The sequence below is a fragment of the Microcebus murinus genome, chromosome 3, assembly GCF_040939455.1.
Source record: "Microcebus murinus isolate Inina chromosome 3, M.murinus_Inina_mat1.0, whole genome shotgun sequence".
Taxonomy (NCBI): Eukaryota; Metazoa; Chordata; class Mammalia; order Primates; family Cheirogaleidae; genus Microcebus; species Microcebus murinus.
Genome location: NC_134106.1, coordinates 51,532,802 through 51,548,782, shown reverse-complemented (window position 1 = coordinate 51,548,782; position 15,981 = coordinate 51,532,802). Strand labels below are relative to the sequence as shown.

Below are 15,981 nucleotides of genomic sequence, written 5' to 3'. Positions count from 1 at the left end.
TCATAGACAGTCACCATGGTGAGATTTAGCCAATACTAGGAGGGTCATATTTGCAATCATAAAGGTCATAAAAGCAGGGGTCTAAATTGAAGCTGATGTGAGTGAGGAGCCATCTGTATCCTCTTACCAGTGTTTGTTGTGAAGATTTAGAGCATAAAGTGCTTTAAAAACTGCAAAACCTTATACAAATGGGAGGAATTATCGTAATCCCAACCTGAATAATATACACAAAGACAAACAAACCAAACAGCGCTAATGCTTTCTTCATACAAGTCTGTGCGGTTAGAATTGGAATCATTTCTTTCCCCTAAAAATCACGGCCTTCGTGCTGAGTTAAAGCATTTTGGTCATCATAGGAGAGTAACACAAGAGAACAATCCATCCCCTGACTGGGAAAGGAGCAGTTCTTCCTCCAGCCTCCTCCCTTGACCCGCTCTCCCCTATACGTTACTCACTGTCTGCCTCCCTGGCATTTTACAGCTACCACTGTCTGCCACTTGGGAATGACATCTCTTGCCTTGGAGTTTTCAGGCTTGAAAAATTCTGACAGACACCTATGAGAGCACAAAACAGCACTGTGCCATTTGAATCTGAACCAGCCTTCCACCTCAGTGACAGACTGTTAAATAAAAAAGTTTGTCCTTCCCAGAAGCTTTTAAAGGACCAGAATTCCTTTTGTTTAGGTACAAAAGAAAGGAAAACCCAATTTATCTTGTTATAAACAAAGCAATTTGAAATTCTAGTCATATCCTGAAAAAAGTCAAGTGATCATTTTTCCACAGGACCCTCATAATAATGCCTTGTGTGACTTACTGGAAGCCTTCAGGCAGTAGAATGCTTTAGAAATTCAATCTAGGTTTTGCTTCCCTGCGTACTCCTAAAGGGCCAAATAAACTCTGAGAAATGGAGCCTCCAAACAATTGCCAAGCTATTTCCCACTCCCTTAAATTTCCAAAGATTAACATAAGACGGAGATGTTGGGTACATTCATATATGTTAATTAAATAATGTTTATTTAATCCCAATCACACTTACATAGGTTGTCCCCTTCTTTTGGTTAACCACAATTTGCTTCTAGTGCTTGTCATATTACTAGAACAACAACTACAATAACCACCACAGGACTTTTCACTAGAATAAACATGATCAGTAGCCCTCATAATTCACCATAATAGCTAAAATAAGAAAATATAGAGAAGAGTTAAATGAAATATGTCTCCCTTGAACCCTACCCATGATTCATACCCATGCTTATTTCCGTCATTGGTTACTTGAAAGATGGTTTATAGATCTTTTGAGTCTCCATCAAAGACCAAACTAGAAGAAATGGACCTTTGGACCTGACTTTGGTATGATGCTTCATAGTTTACAGAACATCTTTGTGTTCATGATTTCCTTTCATTTGTTGAGTAGATTTTATTGTAGATGAAGAACTGAGTCTCGGAAAATTCAAATGACCCAACTAGGAAGTACTGATGCTTAAATCCAGACTGTCTGACTCTTCACCACCCCACCTTTCCCTAGGTAGATGAATACAAAGATAATAGGACATAAGGAATGTTAATGTGAGAAATACTCAAATATAAATAATATAGAAAGATCAAAAAGAGAATCAGATAAAACACATATAAAAGACTGTCCTGATTTTTAGATTATATACACACATATATATACACACACATATATATATACACCACGCTTTATAATTTTTTCAAACTTATAATCTATAGTCTTTTTCTTCTATTTTTTTTCTAACAAGTCTGATGGTGTTAAATTGAAAAACAAACAAAAACCATTTAAACTAATGTGTGTTTCTGTTGATTCATTTACGGTGGTGTTAACACTGGAGCAGCTTGTTGGCTATCTTCTCACACATAATAATTATTATTTACTGATGGCAAAGCTCTGTGGATGTGACCAAAGTGCCAGTGACATAAAGAAAAGCCTGTTTAAATGATCTGCAAAGCAGGGCCACAGCTGTAACTTTGCCCTGGCAGAGCCTGTCAAGTAAATAGCATGATCTTTTCAAACATAGCCATATTATTTTCTTCCTGGCATTTGTAATTTGTTAAAATTCTCAGTGTGCATGCCTTTCTTCCTAATAACAATGGCAAATGGCCAATCTCTGTACTTATCTCTTGCACACACATTACTTCTATGGATATTTGATCTAGTTTTTATATTTGAAGGAGAAACATATATATATTGAAGAATGTACCCAGCTGCAAATTTTAAACAGCATTGTGTGACTGGTATGATATAACCTATAACTCAGTGATATAACATTCAAAATCACCAAATAAAACAATTTCATTTAGAGATGATATAAAAGTAGCCCAAGATCAATTGCTGGCTCTGCTTAGAAGAAAAAGACCAAATCCATGATGCTTCAAAACTGCTGATATTTGGTTTTGTAAGCCATACTACATCTGGTATTTATAGGCTTAGTCTTATTGCCAGAGCCCCAAGAGCATCTATCTGGGATCCCAACCACTGTTTACTAACTTAGTTTTACTTTGGTAGATGTGCGAATATCTGATAGTTTTCTAATTTAGTAATGGTGAGTGGATTTTCAGTAACTTTTATTTTATTCATAATTTAAAGATTAGATACTGAAACAAGAACCACCTCACATCACTACCAACAAAATTTATCTTTAATATTAGCCCCTTTAGGCATGACTTTTTTCTTCACACAATTATATGAATATAATCTCAGAGTTTAAAGAAATATTAAAGGTTATTGAAGCCAGCCACTCATTCTAAATAATGTATTGCATTGGTTAAGAGTCAGAGCTCTAGAAACCGACTCCATGGGCCTGAACTCATTTTCATACTTACCACCTATGTGATACCAGGCAAGCCTTTTAGTCTCTCTAACATTCTGTTGCATTTGATCAATGGGGATGAAACAGAATGTCCCTCTTTTGGGTTGCTATGATTAGATGAGATAGCGCATGGCTCAATGCATGCTCGCAGTGGGTGCTCAAGAAATATGAGCTCTTTAGTTCCTCCAGCCTTAGAGAATCTTACAGCGTTCCCACCACACTGTCACTCACCCTTTGGTTGGAAACCTCTGATGACAAAGAATTGCTACTTCTTAAGGAATCCCTGTTACATTGTTGAATCACTCTGCTGCTTAAAATTTCTGCTAGAGTTTATCCATCTCTTCCTCTTGCCCTGGTTATACTTCCTTGGGCCTTGGGGACGGAAATAATCCCAGTTTCAAATAACAAGTGTTCTTTTAAATCATTTAAAACAAACTAATTTGGCTCTTTTCCCCCTCCTGTGAGTCTTCTTTCCCTGGGTGACATATTCCCAAATCTTCCTTTCATATGCCATGTTTTCCAACTTCTCTCATCACCACCATGATTAATCCCCTACAAATCTCTTTTAGTTTATTTCCACACAACATGGAATAAATGTGATGCACGAAGCTAATAAAATAGCCCAAGTGGGGACTAAGAAGTTAAAAGCATATGAAATTCCAATTCTGGATAATGGTAGTTTTATTTCTTCATTTCTAATCTTTTTGTCTTTTATTTCTTTTTCTTTTCTAGCCTGGTTCAGTGCTGAGGAGGAGTGGTAGTAGACATTTTTGTCTTCTTGATTTTAAAAGTAAATCTTCTAACGTTGAATTCTGTATCAGCAAGCCCTATTTCACGTCAAGCAAATTTTAGCTAAACTTGTGCCATGCCCATTGGAAATGGAGGTGTATTAAAGAGGTTTCCTGAGAAATGTTTAACTTTAATATCTGTGATATTTGTATCAGACAACCTCACGCTAACTTAGGAGTCTAAATAAAAACAAACTGTTGAAGCTGTACTTTTCATGTCCTTCGTTTCACCATGAAAATTTTTCTGCCTGATCTTGAGCATGAGGGAGTAATTTTATTGTATAGACTGTCTGCCCAACAACTGTTCAAATATTAGCCAATAAAATAAACAATCTCAAGCATATCTAAATTGAATACACTGTGAAGTTTGAGATTCCTTTGACAGTGGTATAAGACTGTAGCTTTCCTGGTTGTGGACGCTAACCTTTATTAGCAAAGCTCGAGATCCAAGGAGTTTTTTGGCAGCCAAAGCACACTGACGCTGGCAACTTCAAAGCTTCCCCCATGAAGAGGTTATCTAATTGGTATTCTGAATCTAAGAGCTGGTTTTTAGTCTATTTATATTAAATATTATAAGAGAATATATAAGTAAATATTTAATATATAATTTGAAGATATATTTCTGAGTATGACATGAAAGGCAAAAATAATAAAGTGATTGATATATTTAACTTTTTAAAAATGAAAATCTCCTATGTATCAAAAATATAAAGTCTAAAACCAAAAGACAAATGACAAACTTGAGAGATATATTTGTAATATGTACTTCAAAAAATGTTAATGTGCTTGACATATAAAAGCTCTCAAGAAACATTCAGATACACACCCTAGCTGAAAAATAAACAAAAGACATGAACACAGATGCTCCAAAATGAGAAATGCAAATGGTCAATATACATATGAAAAAGTGTTCAGCTTCACTAGTATTTAAAGAAAAGCAAGATAAAGCAAGATTCTAATTTATGCCTATAAAATTGGCAGGATTTTGAAAATCATAATATCCAATGATCAAGTGATAGGGAAATGGGCTATGATTCTCATACACTGCCAGGAGTTTATCAGAAAGAAATAAAATTTTTCCATAAGAATGTTAATGGTAATCTTAACAGAAGAAAAAATAAGGCAAAGGGTAGCATTATAATTACCTATGAATAGCATACTGTTTCAATAAATAATGGTACAGTCATACAATTAAGAGAATAATATTTAATGATTTGGAAAACTGTTTATAATTTTTAAGCAAAAAAATTTAGAAAACAGCATTATAGTATGATCCTGAGATTGGTTAAATAAATTATGGTTTATTAAAACAATATTGTGAAATAATATTTAATGATTTAGAAGGTAGTATTAAATTATGACAAAAAATAGACTGTAAAAAAGAATTTTCTAAGTATTTGGCAATAAGAATATATTATTTTTGTAAACAAAATTGTTTTTTAAACATTATCTTGTTAGACTTAGCCATTGTTTCAGCTTGTAGGCTTCTGTTAAACAATATGTTTTTCAGCAATGAATTTGATAAGCATGCCTTCAACAAAAGTTATGATAAAAGTGTTGAGTAGAACAGGGTCAAGGGGAGAACCTTATATTAAAAAAAATGAAGAAGAAAAAGAACAACAACAACAAAAACCCTCCCTCCTGGCTGAAGCAATTCATTAATTGATACCCTTTGAATATGCTCACTTAGTAAGTTTCTAATTCACTGATTTACATTAACATTAAGTGAAAATTTCTCAATCTTGTTCATAAGGTATTAATGTGTCTTAATGAAATACTTTGCTTAAGCTCAAATACACATTCGGTTACATTTCCCTAAAAAATTAGTCCCTTTTGATTACAAGGAAGAGGAACTCGGGTTACCTTACCAAATGGGTTTTTTTTGGTAAGATTACACATACTGAACCTAGAACTAAATAGCTTCTAGGAGCCAAAGCAGTTCTGAAGAAAGTCTACTCTTTATCTCTGTTTTATTGCCCGTATGGTGCCTCCCTCAAGTACCTATTTTTGTTTCAGGATTTACTTTGCTCTCCTTCTGTTACTGACAGACCAGTCCCTTCTACATTGTCCTACTCCAAATCACAAAGAGAGCTAATCTGATTGGCCACTATTGTGCAAAGATTAGCTCAACTCTGCTTCCCTGAGCAGAGGGCTATGGGTGAGACATTTGCATCTAGAAAGAAACACTGGGTATGACAGGCACTGTGACTGATGTGACAGGTCCCACTAATCTGCTAATTTTGGCAAACAAGAAAGTGAGGTTAGAATGACACAGTTTGTTCATAGTAAACACACTCTGCCTAATAAACAGTAACTTTGATTCTAAATATAATTATAGACCAAAGCATAGGAAGAAAAAAAAGATAGGAAATACATTTTAAAAGCATAAGAAACATAGTAATGCAAATGTAAAGAATATAAAATGTAAAAAAAAAAAAAAGTCTTATTTTAGATTACCTGAAGTTCCAGAATTGATGAGAAAGAAAAAGGGAGAAAGTGGGGGAAGAAGCAATATTTGAACAGATAATGGCCAAGATTTTTTCAAAAATCCAAAATATATCAAGCCACAAGAAGTGCTATGTACTTCAAGAGATTTTCATTAAAAAATTAAAAACACACATCTAGACATATCAAACACTTAAAACCAAAGACAAAGTAAAATCTTCAAAGTAGCCAGAGAAAGAGACACATTACCTTCAAAGGAACAAGAATAAGACTGACAGCTGATTTTTCATCAGAAATAATAAAAGCAGAGGCAGTGGTATGTCATTTTTAAAGACGTGAAAGAAAACAATTGTCCTTTCAGAATTCTATACCCAGAGAAATATCCTCCAAAAATGAAAGCAAAATAAAGATATTCCAGACAAAAAAAAAAAATTCAAAAAACAAAACAAAACAATACAAAACCCCAAAAACCCTAAGAGATTCTGTCGTTAGTCAACTAATACTGAAAAAAGAGGGATATAATCCCAGAGGGAAACGTAGAAGTGCAGGAAGAAATAAAGGGCAACAGAAAGAATAAAAATCTGGGTAAATCTAAATGAACATTAACTGTATAAAACAATAATCATTACATATTGTGGGGTTTCATTTGTATGTAGAATTAAAATGTGACAGCATTAACACAAAAGGCAGGACAAAGGCAAGTAGAGTATCCTAAAGTCCTTAGAGTGCCTTGGAAGTGGTATAATACTAATTTGTATCATATTCAAGGATGCATCTCTAGAGTAAAAGAATAATAAAGAATAAAATAATGCATAATTAAGCTAATATAAGGGGGTATAAAATAATTAAAAATAAATCCAAAAGCAAGAAAAGAGAGCAATGGTAATCTAGAAAAAGTAGGACACAGAAAATTAGTAGTAAAATGATAGATTTAAACCCAGATATTTCAGTAATTATTAAAAATGTATGGCTGGGCATGATGGTTTATGCCTATAATCCCAGCATTTTGGGAGGCCAAGGAGGGAGGATTGCTAAGGCCAGGAGTTTAAGACCAGCCTGGGCAACATAGTGAGACACTGTCTCTACAGAAAACTTTTAAAATTAGCTAGGTGTGGTGGCATATGCCTCTAGTCCTAGCTACTCTAGAGGCTGAGACAGGAGGATTGCTTGAGCTCAAGAGTTAGAGGCTGCAGTGAACTATGATCATGCCACTGTACTCCAGCCTGGGTGACAGAGTGAGACCCTGTCTCTGAAAAAAACAAACAAACAAAATAAATGGACTAAAATATCCAATCAAAAGGCAATGATAGAGAAAAAAATTATTTGCTGCTTACAAAAGACACATATGAAGAACACAGAGTTTGAAGGTAAAAAGATGGAAAATATATATTATCAAGCATCTATAAAAGAAAGCTAAAAGATAGAGCATACTTTACAGTATTTGTAGAAATAAAGCAGGACATATCATAATGACAAAAGAGTTAGCCAGCCAGGCAGGCATAATAATTCTAAATTTCTAAGCTCCTAAAAACATAGTTTCAAAATATCATAAAGAATATTCACAGAACTAAAAGGAGACATGGACAAATTAACAATCAGAATGGACAATTTTAACATGTCTCTGTGACTGACAGAACAGGTAGACAAAAAAATCAAGATATAGAAGATTTGAACAATATAATTAACAAACATGACCTGTTGAACTGATATAGGGATTACATCTAATAACTGAATAAAACATATTCTTTTCGAGTATACCTGGACATTTATCAAAATTTGCCATATGCTGGGCAATATCAAAGGAATGAAATAATACAGAGTGTGCTCTCTAATCATAATGGAATTAAGATAGAAGTCAATTACTAAATGATAAATAGAAACTCCCTAGTGTTTGCAAATAGTAATAAAAACAATACACTTTTAAATAACCTACAGATCAAAGACAAGATCTCAATAGAAAATAGAATATATTTTTAACAAAATTATAATGAAAATACTATATACTAAAATGTATAGCATATAGAAAAGTCACACCTAAAGGAAAATTTATAACCCTTAATGCATATATTTATTTTATTTATTTATTTATTTTTAGACAGTGTCTCACTCTTGTTACCTGGGCTAGAGTGCTGAGGTATCAGCTTAGCTCACAGCAACCTCAAACTCCCAGGCTCAAGCGATCCTCCTGTCTCAGCCTCCTGAGTAGCTGGGACTACAGACATTGACCACCATGCCCAGATAAATTTTTATATATATATGTGTGTGTGTGTGTGTGTGTGTGTGTGTGTGTGTGTGTGTGTATTTTAGTTATCCAGCTAATTTCTTTCTATTTTTTTAGTAGAGACAAGATCTCGCTCTTGCTCAGGCTGATCTCAAACTCCTGAGCTCAAATGATCCGCCCGCCTCAGCCTTCCAGAGTGCTAGGATTACAGGCGTGAGCCACCATGCCCAGCTGCTTAATGCATATATATATTTTTAAAAAGTCTGAAAACCAATGACTCCATTCATCTATTTAAAATTTCATGTCAAAAAATAAACAAAAAACAAAAAATTAAACCCACAGAAAGTAGAAATAAGGAAATAATAAAGATTAGAAAAGAAATTAATGAAATGGAAAACAAACATAAAATAGAGAAAACCAATAAGCCAAATATTGTTTTTTTGGAAAGACTAACACAATTAATAAACTTTTGTCAACACTGATCAAGGGGGGAAAAAAGAAACCAAAGAAGGTGCAAATAACCAATATCAAGAAAGAAAGGGGGTGCTGACAGATATATTCTTTAAAAAAAAGAGAGAAGGGAAGGGAGACATCAATATAGATTCCATCAGCATTAAGAATAGTAAAAGGAAATTATAAACAAATACATGCTAATGAAATATACAAACTCCTAGAAATATACAACTTAGCAGAACAGAAAAAAAACCGAAATAGAAAATCTGAATAATTCTATATCTATAAAGAAAAATTGAACCCATAACCTTTCCACAAAGAAAGCTTCAGGCACAGATGGTTTCTCTGGTGAATTCTTCCAAATAGTTTACAATGGGAAGAACATCAATATTACAAAAACTCTTCCAGAGAATAGAAAAAGAGAGAACATTTCTAACATTTTTATGAGACCAGCACAACCCTGATACTAAGAGCTGGCAAGGATATCACAAGAAAGTATATTTACAGGTCAATCTCTCATGAACCTAAATGTGCAAGTCCTAAATAAAATATCCGCAAGCAAGTCCTGCAGTGGCCTTTGTAATAGCCCAAACTGGAAACAAAATTTTTTCCTTCACTGTTCATATGAATAACATTCATGGTATGTTCAAGCAATAGAATATTATGCAGCAATAAGTAATGAACAGGCTACTGCTGCACACAACTACATGGATGAATCTCCCAAATGTAATGTTGAGTGAAAGAAGCAAACACAAAAGGTACATAATGTGGGACTTCATTTATATAAAATGAAATTAGGCAAAAATAATCTATCAATATAGAAATCAAGATAGTGGTGACTTTGGGAGGGAGAGGGGGATGAGGACTGAAAGGGACCTCAGGGGGTGATTCTGGGGTGCTGGTAGTGTTCTATTTCCTGAGCTGGTTGCTGGTTACAAGGTGGGTTCACTTGGTCAAAATCCATGGAGCTCTACACTTATGATTTGTGTACTTTTTTGTGTGCATGTTACACTTCAATTAAAAGAATGTTTCCTTAAAAAATAAAATCATTCTAGTTTTTTGCTTGAATTGATATCAATCTCACCAGTCTGTTATTCAGAATTGATCACCCCATGCCCCCTCTAAAAATCAGAACTCTGATCAATTGTATAACTATTTCCTTGAGGATTCTCAATTCAATGGGGTATAAATATGAAATGGCTTTAATTTTCCAATAACTCCCCCTAATTATGCTATGCCACCCTCTTTTTTTTTCTGGGTGTCAACTCTTTTAGTCACAGCTTGGCTTGATTCCATTTACATATTAGCCTCTTCAAGTTATTACAGTCATCTCAATTCTAGCATGTAAGGCTCACTGCTGTTCATTTTCAAATTAAGCTTTAAACTAGTAATATTTTTTTCTTCCCTTGCCTTTCCTCCTTTACCTCCATTCTTGTCCAAAAGTAGATAAGTGTATTGCCAGCGGTGTGGAATGTGTGTGAGGGTGCAGTCAGTAGCAGCGTGCTGTGTTCTTTACACCCTTCCCTCTCCTTTCTGGTGCTTCCCTCCTGAAAGGGAAGAGCAATGGGGAAGCAGATATTTTATATGGCTTCCCTAGGAAGGTTGCAATTTCCTCCTTGTAGCATGCTGCAGCTTCTCTAATTAACTCTGTCAAACTTTTGATGTTGTCTGCACTGGAGAGAATCCAAGTACTAGCCTCCTCATTGGCAAGAGTCCTTGGGATGCCTCTCCCACTGCCCAGTTCCTTGAGGCACATCTTGACCTCTTCTGTGAAGAGTCCAGCTAGCAGCCTCTCCTGGAGGGAGGAACATGGGCAGTGCCTCTTCCCTCAGCTAGGCCATCTCTCTGCTGCCCCCGTCCTTGTCCTGGAAGCACGGAGCACACTGCTGGTCCAGGAGAGGTCAGGGATGAAATGGTCACCAGTCTCTAACCTTGAGGGGAGAGTGGGAGGGTTGGGCCTCTCTAACCTTCATGAGTAATTCTACTGAGGGCTCCTCTCTAGACTTGGGGGAGAAGAAGAGCTTCCACCTTCTCCCTTACAGTAAGAATGGGTTGAAGGGGAGGAAATAGAATATCCTTATGGATATTATACTTCACAAAAGGCAAAATTCGTCTCTACCCACCCTTTCCTCATACTGCAGAGAGGAGGGATAGGGTGGTTTAGGGAATGGTTGTGGTAGGACTCTTCCTTGTATCAACATTTCTCAGTACATGGTCCCTCAACTTAGAATATGTGTATTTACCACCTTCTGTCCACAGCTTTAAACCTTAGCCAGGGCCCAGGTAACATGCCTGTTGACATCCTCTTATACTTCTCTCCAATCACCTTGAACTTCTCTTAATTTTCACAGCATGTGTTAAAAAAAAAAAAAAAGAACAATTCTATATAAACTAAAAATACAGTGGGAAAGGAAATAGGATACAGGAATAATTGCAACAATTTTCTACTTTACAAAGCAAACATCTCCAAGAAAATTTGAAGAGTTGTGTTATTCATCTACATAAATATAATAAATAATTCAAATTTATTTGAACTCTTTATGTGTGTATACCTTTCATTTTAATACTAACTTGTCTGTTTATAACATTTCTACTCTTACAACCTTGATGTGATTGAAGATCAAAATCGAACATGACTAAGCAATGCAAAGTATGCTGTTGAAGAACAGTATACTATTTCTTAAAAGCACAGAAACACAATTTAAAACAAGCTAGAGGGAACAGGGAACTATGTGTCAATATTTAGTATAGGAAAGCAACATTTTAATATAGTCAATAACAGGTCAAGATTAATTTTCTTCCAGAAAAGAGAACATAAATTATACTTTACACAGTATAATATATAAAATATTTTTGGTACAGTAAGACTATCCCTACTAAAAATGGAACATATTACTTGTTCAATAAAACTACCACTTGCTTTTAATCAGTGTCACAATTCATTCGACACATCTGAGGTTTCCTTATGCAGGTTTGGTTTTGTTTTTTGAAATATCTCTTAATATAGTATCAAAAATTTCTTTCATGAGATTTTTACTTTCTATGTAATTCATAGCCTGATTATTTCTTATAAACCTTTGAAAAGTGCTGTGAATACAATAAATTGTACTAGGGATTCAAAAGGTTTGATTATCCATTAACCATTTGAGGATTGTAAGATTACATTTCAGGTAATTTACAGTAAGATTTTTTAAAATGTGCATGCTGATGGGGTATAATATCTGAAGATATTATACCCAAATATATAATTTATCTTTTAAATTTATCTAGATTCTTAGAAATGTCTCACAGTTTCTTTTAAAGCAATAAACTGAATGACATATTCACTTAAAAATATTATTTCTAACCTATTAGTATCAGGTGGAAAGAGTTCATATCTTTGTTATGCCAAAGAATAATTTAAATAACTCTCTAAATCAGTTTTTTGTCACATAATACATTATTACCAGACAACATTGTTCCTTGTCAAAGAGAAACAAACCATTGCATTCATTAGTCTCAAAATTTTTGTGAAAATAAACCATAAATGTAATTCAACCTCAAGAAATACATTAAACAATTACTGAAGAAGCAACTATTACTCTGAGTGTCAACACTGGCATAAGAATTAAACAGTTTAATGTGATAGGGTTATTTATTAATCTTGCTGGGAATGAGTCCCATAATTTAAAGTATGGAGACTCCATTCTTCTCTCTTTAGATCCTGAGTAGTAGGTCTAGAATATGGGAAACTCCAATTATACCAATCTCTTAATTTTTCATGAAAGTAGATCCCCTCCTGTTGTACTTCAGTATTTCACCAACATGATTGACTATAAATATTGTGAGCGCAAACTAACAAAATAACATTAGGAAAGTTTTTATGAACACTTTGGAACATTTGTGACATGGATAATGGCAGAACTCTTTCCAAACCACATTCCTTTCCTCTCAAATTCTGTAATATATTCTTGCATCATCATTGCATCTTCCTCTCAATTTATTTTTTAATAAAATTTTTTTCTAACTATGAAGTTAATGCTCATTACAGGAAATTTAAATAATAAATAAAGTTAAAAGGAAAAATACCCATAATTCTACCAATTTTTTCCTCTAGGATTTTGATAAATAATTACAATCTAAACAAGGTGTTTCAATGCTAGGGAAAAAAATCTTTAAAAGAATTCACTTAGGCTTTTGATAAATTTGTTTAACATGCATAGTTAGTTGTTAAAATTAATGGTTAATTGCCTACACTGTCTTTACTAGGAAAGCAATAGAGATATCACCTAGCAAGTATAGCTGAATTTAGAAAATTAAACATGAGCATTATTTGACTCCACTGTAGGAGTTTCTTCTTCATTTTAATAGACATATAAATGATGACTATGATTTATGGAGAGACTTATTTAATGATATAATCTTCACATCAAATGCTATAGTAAGATATCATTATTCTGACTTTACAAAACAAGGGTCTGAAATCAATCACATAGCTCTTAAGTGGCAAATTGAGAATTTTAGTAGATTTGAACCCTGCCCTCTCTACTTCTAAGGGCATTCTTTCCTCTACAGTCCAGCACCTCACCATGAATATTATAATTTGCTTAGCCTGTGATTGGTACTTCAAATACCCACTCCCACCCTCCTTTTTTTTTAACTAATACCAGTAACGTTGGAAGTAACATTTTGATGTATAAAACTTCATTTCCATGATTATTTTCCCCAAAGAGAGCCTTAAAATTTGGATTATTGTGTTAAAGGCAGGAACATTTTTAAGGCTATCTGTATATATTGTCCATTGCTTGTCTCATTGGGGTTGTCCAAATTATAATTCAATCAGCATAACATGAAGCCTCCTGCTTTACTGTATCCTTTAAAACAAATAACTTTGATTAATGTAATAGATGAAAAGTGATTCTTTGTTGCTAAGTGTTTGGGATTTTGTTATAATTCACTATGTTTTAACACACCAATTCTCTACTGGTACAGAGTGAACCTTATACAAGGGCTGGCTAGGTCCTTGAACTAGAAATGGGAAGACGCAGGAGTGGACATTAGGCCTTTTCTTCCCTTTGTTCCCTCAAGAGTCATCTGGTTCCTACTCTAGGCCAGGCATGTTGCTAGTGTTGGGAATAAAAAGAAAGTCCATCCCTGATGTTGAAGAGCGTGTAGACTAGCAAGAGAGACAGACACAGAAACTGTCAATTTTATTACAAAGTGACCGGCACTGTGGCCAAAGTAACAAGAGGAAAATGCTTTAGGAAACACAGAGGAGGGCACCAAAACCACTTCGAGAAGGCCCTGGAAGCCTTTTTGGAGATGCTGGAGCCTGAGTTCCACCTTGAAATGAAGCAAAAGTTAGCCGGCTTTCCCCTGACACCCACAACCAGAATTAATTGCTTCTTCATCAGTGTTCCCTTATTAGAGTACTTATAACAGGGTTTGTATTTATTTGCTACTATGTCACTGGGCTGAGCTTCTCACTTTGTCACTGGGCTGAGCTTCTTGATGGAGAAAGACCATATACCTAATTAACCAAAAAAGTAGTAGGAATGCAATCAACACTTATTAAATTATTTTGAAATTCTAATCATGAAGCTATTTCCTCCCATATCTTCTTCTTGACATTTATATAAATATAAGGGATTTCTCTTTTTATTGTAGAAATAATACTCTTCACCACACATCCATCGGAAAGGCTAAAAGGAAATGATGGAACATAAGTGTTGGTGAAGTGTATGGAGTAACAGGAATATTCATACATCTATGGAGGCAGTAGGAATTGATACAACCACTTTGGAAAACTGTTGGCAGCCTCTACTAAAGCTGGGTCTTAAGTACCCTATGACCCAGCAGTTCCATTCCTAGGTATACACTCAACACAAATGCATGCATTATGTTCACCAAGAGGCATCTTTTCACCAAAGCGGCGCTATTCTCAACTGCTCCACACTAGAAAATATACACTCATCCCCAGTAGAATGGATAGACTTATTGTGGCATGATCACAGTGAGGAAAAATAATCTACATTCTACAATATGAAGGAATTTCATAAAAATAATGTTGAGGACAAACAGCCAGATTTTCTTTTTTAAAAAGTACTTACTGCATGAATACTTTTCTATAAAGCATAAAAATAGGCAATTCTGAGAAGCGACATAGCCAAGAGAACGTCATTATTTGAAAAGTGTGGAAATAAGATGCACACATCGTGTTGCCCCCCCCACTCCGTGGCTCTAAGGCCTACCACCTTCAGAAGTTCACCTGTGGCAAGCGTGGCTACCCTGCCAAGCCCAAAGTATAACTGGAATGCCAAGGCTAAACGACAAAACAAAATACCACCAGGACTGGTCGAATGAGGCACCTAAACATTGTACACTGCAGATTTAAGCATGGATTCCGTAAGGGGCCAACACCTAAGTGCAAGAGGGAAGCTGTTGCAGTGTCCAGTTCATCTTAAAATTTCAACTATTAATTACCCAATAAATGTTCTGTTTTTTTTTTTTTTAAAAAAAAAGGCAAAACTATCCTATGCTATTAGATGTCAGGAAAGGTCAGTTGGGAGGGTTAGGGACTGAAAGGGAATCGGAAGAGAGAGCTTCTGGGAACGCTGATAAGGTTCTGTTTCTTGATTTGGGTGCTGGTTACACGTGTGTATTTAGTATGTGCCTTTTTCTGTATGTATACTACACTTAGGTTTTTGTTTCTAAAGTATTGAGAGAAAGCTGACAAATATAGCTGTTTTAAAATGTTTAAATTACCCACAATCCCACTATCCAAAGATAACTACTGTCAACATTTTGTATTTTTTCCTTCCAGTCTTTTGTTTTTTAAGCCAATGTTCATATGCTCACTCCTCCCTACCCTCACGTTTACACACACACCGTTTGCTAAATTAGGCTCGAATTTGTTTTTATTTCTGCTTTTTTTATTTTTACTTAAAGTTAATTCATATCAAATATTCTTTGCAGGCATTTGATAAGCTGCTACTACATTTAATAAGTTGCCCATTGTATATATCTTTAAATTAGAAAACCGAATTGGTCACAACATTACACACACACCCCTAGAAGAGGAGCTACTGGATCGTGAACATTCCTTAAGCTCTGCATTCGTTCTGTATTTCCCTCCAGAAAGGTTATACAACAGTCCCAGGGCCAAGGTGCGAGGGCTCCTTGTATCGCGCAACCCAAACCCAAGCCCAAGCCATTTGTCATTGTGTGTTGGTTTTTAAGACGGTGGGGCTCAAAGCAGGACTAAGGGA

At 35.0% G+C, this 15,981-nt stretch overlaps 1 long non-coding RNA gene across 1 annotated transcript in view; it reads right to left on the bottom strand.

Moving 5' to 3' along the window:
• LOC142869963 (uncharacterized) overlaps positions 1-513 on the bottom strand; it is an 83,635-nt gene extending 83,122 nt beyond the window's left edge. Inside the window, exon 1 of the long non-coding RNA XR_012918492.1 lies at positions 456-513. This is a non-coding gene — a long non-coding RNA (uncharacterized LOC142869963). The remainder of the gene's footprint in view (positions 1-455) is intronic.
• Between the last annotated feature and the right edge of the window lie 15,468 nt (positions 514-15,981).